Here is a 7137-nt window from a genome sequence, read left to right on the forward strand (position 1 = left end):
GGGGCATATGGGCAGATAATCAGGAAGCTGGGGACTCTGAGCTCCTAAATTCTGTTGAATCACTCCTTCCAACAGAACCAGTCCTCTTAATCCCATCTGAAGATATTACTCCATCTTCATCTGATAAACCACTCTCCCCAGTAAAACCATATCCTTTCTACCCCCATCTGATGAGATTAACCCAGCTCTTCTGGAAGTGTCTTTGTCTGAGATATCACCTGGGGCAGCGCCTGGGGAATTGCCTGGGGTATCACCTGAGACAGATGCCTTACAAGACGTTGCTAAATGTCCCCAGGACCTACCCCCACCACCCATTTTTGCTTCTAGACCTATGACTAGGCTTAAGTCTCAGTGAGCCCCAAGAGGTAAAGTACAAAATGTGACCCATGAGAGGAATGCTGCACTCCAAAAGAACTGCTTGATTTTATATATACAAACAGAAAAATATACAAACAGAAAACAGGAGAATATGTGTGGGAATGGCTATTAAGGGTGTGGAATAATGGTGCAAGGAACATAAAGTTGGATTAGTCTGAGTTTATTGATATGGGCCTACTAAGCACAGATTCTCCATTCAGTGTTTCAGCTTGAGAGGTTTGAAAAGAATCTAATAGTTTATTTGGTTAGTTCACTGAAGCATAGATTAAGTGGTGGCCTACACTACATTAAGTTGAAATGCCAGACCTGTCTTGGTATACTGTAGAAGAAAGTATCCAAAGGCTTAGGGAAATTGGAACGTTAGAGTGGATTTAACAGGTTAGACCCACAGACGTACTATGGAGTGCCCAGAGGACAAACCTTTTACCACAATGGTGAGGAACAAATTTGTGAAGGGACCCCCAGCATCCTTGAAGATTGCTGTGACTGCTGTTTTATGTAAGTCAGATTTGACAGTGAGGACTTCCCTAACTGAATTAAGACACCTACTACAATGGGGCTGATTGGACCCCGTGGTAGTAGGGGCCAAGTGGCAGCACTCAATTGACAAAGACAAGGTTGGCATGGTTACCATAATGGACAGCAGAGTCAAAGCAGTAATCAGACTAGTCTGACTTGTATGGACTTATGACATTGGCTACTTAGTCACCATGTTCCTAAGAGTGACATAGATGGAGACTCTACTAAATATTGATATGTACAAGCAGAAGAATTCTAATTCAATTGAATGGCAGTCTAACTTGAACTTCAGCATAGAGAGACATGGACCCTCAATCAATTTCCAGAACTGAGCCAGTTTACAGACCCACAACCCCTTGAATGAAGGGGAGGCTGGGTTCCCTTGAGGAAGGACCCCACTACACCGCCAAAAATTTATACTGTTAATCTTTCTCCCAGCTTTTCTCAAAGGGATCTGTAGGCTTTTATGAGAGTGACTGTTCATTGGGGAAAAGGAAAAAAATCATACTTTTTCGACATTGTCTCTGAACTGACACTAATTTCAAGAGATCCAAAACATCACTGTGGCCCATCAGTCAGAGTACGGGTGTACAGAGGTCAGGTTATTAATGGAGTCTTATCTCAAGTCCATCTCACAGTGGGTTTAGCAGGTCCCTAAACCCATCTTGTAGTGATTTCCCCAGTTCCAGAATGCATAATTAGAATAGACATACTCAGCGACTGGCAGAACCCCACATGGGATCCCTGACATGTGGAGTAAGAGCTATTATGGTAGGAAAAACCAAGTGGAAGCCATTAGAACTTCCCCTACCTTGGAAAATAGTAAATCAAAAGCAATATTGCACTCTTGGAGGGATTGCAGAGATTACTGCCACCATCAAGGACTTGAAGGATGCATGGTGGTAACTCTCATCACATCGTCATTCAATTTGTCTTTTTAGCCTGTGCAAAAAGAGATGGGTTTTGGAGTATAACAGTGGATTATTGTAAACTAAGCCAGGTGGTGATTCCAATTGCAGCTGCTGTTCCTGATGTGGTTTCACTGCTTGAGCAAATCAGTACATCTCATGGTACCTAGTATGCAGCTATTGATCTGGCTAATGCCTTTTTCTCAATACCTGTTTTGAAGGACTACAAAAAGCAGTTTGCCTTCAGCTGGCAAGGCCAAAAAATACACCTTCAATGCACTATCTCTCAGGGGTATATCAACTCTTCAGCCCTATGCAATAATACAGTCTGCAGGGACCTTGATTATCTTTCCCTTCCACAGGACATCACAATGGTCCATTACATTGATGACATGCTGATTGCACCTAGTAAGGAAGAAGTATCAATGACTGTAGACTTATTGGTAAGACATTTGCACGTCAGTGGGTAGGAAATTAACCCGACAAAAATTAAGGTGCCTTCCATCTCAGTGAAATTTCTAGGGGTCCAGTAGTGTCAGACATATCAAGACATTCCTTCTAAAGTGAAAGATAAGTTGTGGCACCTGGCCCCTTCTAAAACTAAAAAGGAAGCACAAAGACTGGTGGGCCTGTTTGGATTTGGAGGCAACATATCCCCTATTTGGGTGTTTGGAGAACATCTCAAGAATAGATTTGATGCATTGAACACTAATGACTGAAGACCAGATGACATCAAGGACATCTTACATGAAGAAAACAAAAGGCCATTTAAAAGACAGGGAAGAAAGAAAAGACCAAAATGGATGTCAGAAGAGACTCAGAAACTTGCTCTTGAATGTAGAATAGCTAAAGCGAATGGAAGAAATGATAAAAGAGCTGAACAGAAAATTTCAAAAGGTAGCTTGAGAAGACTACATAAAGTATCATAATGACATATGCAAAGACCTAGAGTTAGAAAACCAAAAAGGAAGAACACGCTTAGCATTTCTCAAGCTGAATGAATTGAAAAAAAAAAAAAAATTCAAGCCTGAAGTTGCAATAGTGAAGGGCTTTATGGGGAAATATTGAATGATGCAGGAAACATCAAAAGAAGATGGAAGGAATACACAGTTACTGAACCAAAAAGAATTGGTCGATATTCAACCATTTCTGAAAGTAGCATATGATCAAGAATTGATGGTATTGAAGGAAGAAGTCCAAGCTGCACTGAAGGCACTGACAAAAAACAAGGCTCCAGGAGTTGACGGAATACGAACTGAGATGTTTCAACATATGGAAGCAGCGCTGGAGGTGTTCGCTCGTCTATACCAAGAAATGTGGAAGACAGCTACCTGGCCAACCGACTGGAAGAAACCCTATTTATGCCCATTCCAAAGAAAGGTAATCCAAAAGAATGTGGAAATTATTAAACAATATCATTAATATCACAGGCAAGTAAAATTTTGCTGAAGAACATTCAAAATGGGTTGCAGCAGTCAAGAAATCAAATGACACATTACGTTGGACAAATTGGTATTTTGTTACGACAGCCTTAGGAAACTAAGACAATTACTGATACATTCACTAAAATAGATAAATATCAAAAATATTTTGAATGATAAAAGGCAGACACAAATGAGTACATAGTGTGTGATTTGTATGATACCATTTATATGAAATCTAAGAATAAGTAAAACTAATCTTTAGTGATAGAAGTTGTGTGGTGTGTTGACTGGAAATGGACACCAGGGAACTCTCTAGGGTAATGCAAGTACGGTACTAGTTACATGGGTATATACATATGTAAAAAATTCATGAAGATGTACACTTAAGATTTATGCATTTTACTGCATGTAAATTACACTTAAATTAAAAGATTTTTTAAAAAAGTGAACGGAAAGAAATTTATTTAGGAGGGAAATATGGAAAGCTCTGACATTCCAAATTGCTTCATTGCCAATTATATTTTAAAACAAGCTCCCAACATTTCAAGCCATTAATAGTTGTCCTCCTTACTTCAGTGAGGACCAATAAACAGTCATGGAGACTAAATGATCCTGCTCTACATGGAAAAGTAACTGGTGGATGAATTCCAGTTTCTTGCCATCCCAGGTATTGTAATTCTGTTTTGTGTTCATTTAAAGTTTTTAAATATTGTTAAATTACAACACATACCACTTGAAAGCTTAGTCATGCTCAAGGGTAATTGTTAAAGTGTGTAAATTTGAGCACATTCACATCACCTGGGGATAAACCTGAAGTAGAATTATTGAAGTATTAATAAACAACAATTCTCTTGACCTCAGTCTTTTGACCCAGGCTCTCCATGAGGTAGCTAATAGATGCAATCCAAAACACTCATTTTTGCAGGCCAAAACTCCCTTTCAGAAGCCAGTTACTTTTCAGGACCAAACCATGGCTTTCTAAAGTGGTGAAACAAGTTTGTAGATCCACTGCCAGATATTCGGCTGAGCAACTGTCTGGAGTACTGATACACTAGAAGAGAGAGCCAACATTTACAGTATTAAAAAAAAAAAGGAAAATAAATCCAAGGATATAAAAAGATTTTCAATTGCTAAGATTTCAGTACTGGTTGACAATGGGACCTGAGAGCACACTAACCTTTATTAACAGGGAAGAGGGCAGTAGACAACTTATCTAATAGTCTAAATTTCCCACCAGCAGCACTCACTGACAGCTTTGAGGGAATCTCGGGCTCTTAGTTACCTGAAATGGTTCAGAATACGACCTTGAAGTTTATCTTCTACTTCCCTTCCAAAGCTGGGATATTCCAGAAAATTATACCCCTGAATTTTCGACTTAACAATATTCAATTTCACAAATTATTTTTGCATTCTAAGGTAATAAAAATACCTCTAACACATCCTTAGTCTTTGTTTCTTGTTGATTGGCACCTTAGTCTCTTGTCTGCCTTCTACTCAGATAATTCACTCTTGTTTCATCTCTCTAAAAGACCAATTCTTCCCTTCAAATATTGAATAAATGTATAAATGGCAAGCACAATTTATATCCAACACTTGATTTTCAGATTTTTGATTAAGAAAGAAACAAATTTATTTTAACCAACAGATAAAGGCAATTCTGAACCTCTAAGTGCCTTGGTGCTTGGAGATTATTTACTTGTTTATAGCAATGCATTCAAACTTAATTAAATAAACTAAGCTTTCAGTTGAGATCTTTAATTATACACACTGCCCAACTACATAAAGATCTATTAAGCATAGTGCTTTTTTTTCTTTTAGGGGCACATGATATAACACCTAATTAGAACTGAAGAATCATGTTCAGCTACCTAATTTCTTAAGAAACTAAAATTAATAAAATGTATCAGAGGCTTAAATTAGTTTATCTTTATTTTAGTGATAATCCCTTCTTCCTCAAATGTGGAGAAAGCAAGACAGTGATTCTAAGATAAACCTGGAGCGCAGAAAAGAGTTCATGGTAGGCCTGAGACTGCTATCTTTAGAAGGGCTGCTTGCAAGGCTGGGCCTTGGCTAGTGGCTGGGAACTTAGATTTCAGGAGTGTTCCAACTATTTCCAAAATAAAAGGTGTCTCCCTGTGCCTCAATTGTTTGTAAAAATGATATGGTTTATGTTGAACACCTGCTTTCCTTCTGGAAGTATGCAATTTTGGCATGTGACCAGGTCCCAATAAATACCCTGGGCATTGAATCTCTAACCGGTTTCCTTGAGCAGAAACATCACACACACATTGCTGCATTTTAATTGCTGAGGGGTGTATACTCCCACCCCTTTCATGGGAGAACTTCTAAGTTATTCTGCAAAATGAGAATCTGTAGTCTTTTTATTTACCTAGCAGTAACATTCCTCATAACTTTTAATAACAGATTCTTTGGATTCCAGCAACTAACTTCAATATCTTAAGGAGAGTCACTGGTCAAATTTCTATTTTGTACATTATTTTTGGATCACAATTTTCCTAACAATTTTTAGGAAAATCCAAAAGGCACTGTCTCTAAAGATGCCTTGAACTTGACAGGGGATGGAAGCATCACATTTGTAGCATAATAAATCAGTCTGTTCTTTTACTCTTAGCAAACTCTCAAGAGTTTGTCTATGTGTGTAGACCCCTGGCTTCATCCTCTTTCCCATCTATCCAAACTTCGTAAAAATGTGACCGACCAAAAGAACAAATAATGGGTTTGTCCACTATCCACTTTCTTTCATAATTTTTTACATGGGGACATGGTTAATAAAGAGAAAGCAGCAGGTAAGAAGCAAGGAAAAAAAACAACTACAACAACAACAGAGAACCATGAATAATTCAATACTATACTCTGCAAAATAGAAAATACAAATGCAAGAGAGGGATATATGACTGTTGTGATTCTTCCATAAGTACCAATGCTAAATAAAACTGCCTCATGCTGGGAATTGAAACAGTATTCCGGCAAGCAACACCTCAAAGTATCAAAGGCCAAATTACTAGGCTCATGAATATAATTGCATATTTCCTTTGATTCTAATTACAGTACAATCTATTCTTGATTCCAAATTCATTTTGCATCAATGAACATGGCCTACTGTTTCCAGATATGTAAGTCTACATGGTAATTCGTCCATTAGTTCTCATTTGTTAAGAATTTTTCTATTAAATCACATATGACCAATATTAATTTTCCAAGTACAAGTCCCCTTTCTGAAGTGCTTCTTACCATTCTGCAACACATTTTCAATTCCTCTTTGCAAAACAATTAGACCAGAACCTCTCCTCCCGCAGAGGGAGAGACTTAACCTGAGAAAAATCATCCTTCTTTCTTTTGACTCTGGAAATCCCATTTTAATCCCACTCAAATCAAGCAATCAGCCACAAAAACTCAGAAGTCCACAGACAACAATCACCATTCAAAATATGAAATTAGAGAACATTCCCAAGAGCACTCACCCACTGGAGTCTGCAGAAGTGATAGCAATCAGTGGCAGAATCTTCAGTGGTAGGCTGGTTGGTCTTTGAATGTTCTCTGATTCACTTTTCAAGTCAGCTTGTTCCAACTGTCTGAAGGCTAGAGGGGGAAGCTGAACATTGCGGCAAGAAAGTCTCCGTACAAGATAGGGTTCCATTCCTCGTAAAGGGTCCTCCTCTTCTTTACTGGAATGTAGTGTTTCCTCAGAGGCCTACAGCAAAAATTCAAGACAGTTCTTGTAATCAACAAAAGTCTCACTATTTTTCATTACATAATGGCTTTATACATTTGAGGAAATAAGTCAAGTTAAATGTATACATGAAAAATGGTAACTAGAGAGTACAGACATTAACTGAACAATATTTGATGAAAAGATTAGGCCAAAGAACTGAATTCTAGATTTATTT

The sequence above is a fragment of the Trichechus manatus genome, unplaced genomic scaffold (genome assembly GCF_000243295.1).
Source record: "Trichechus manatus latirostris isolate Lorelei unplaced genomic scaffold, TriManLat1.0 scaffold00074, whole genome shotgun sequence".
Taxonomy (NCBI): domain Eukaryota; kingdom Metazoa; phylum Chordata; class Mammalia; order Sirenia; family Trichechidae; genus Trichechus; species Trichechus manatus.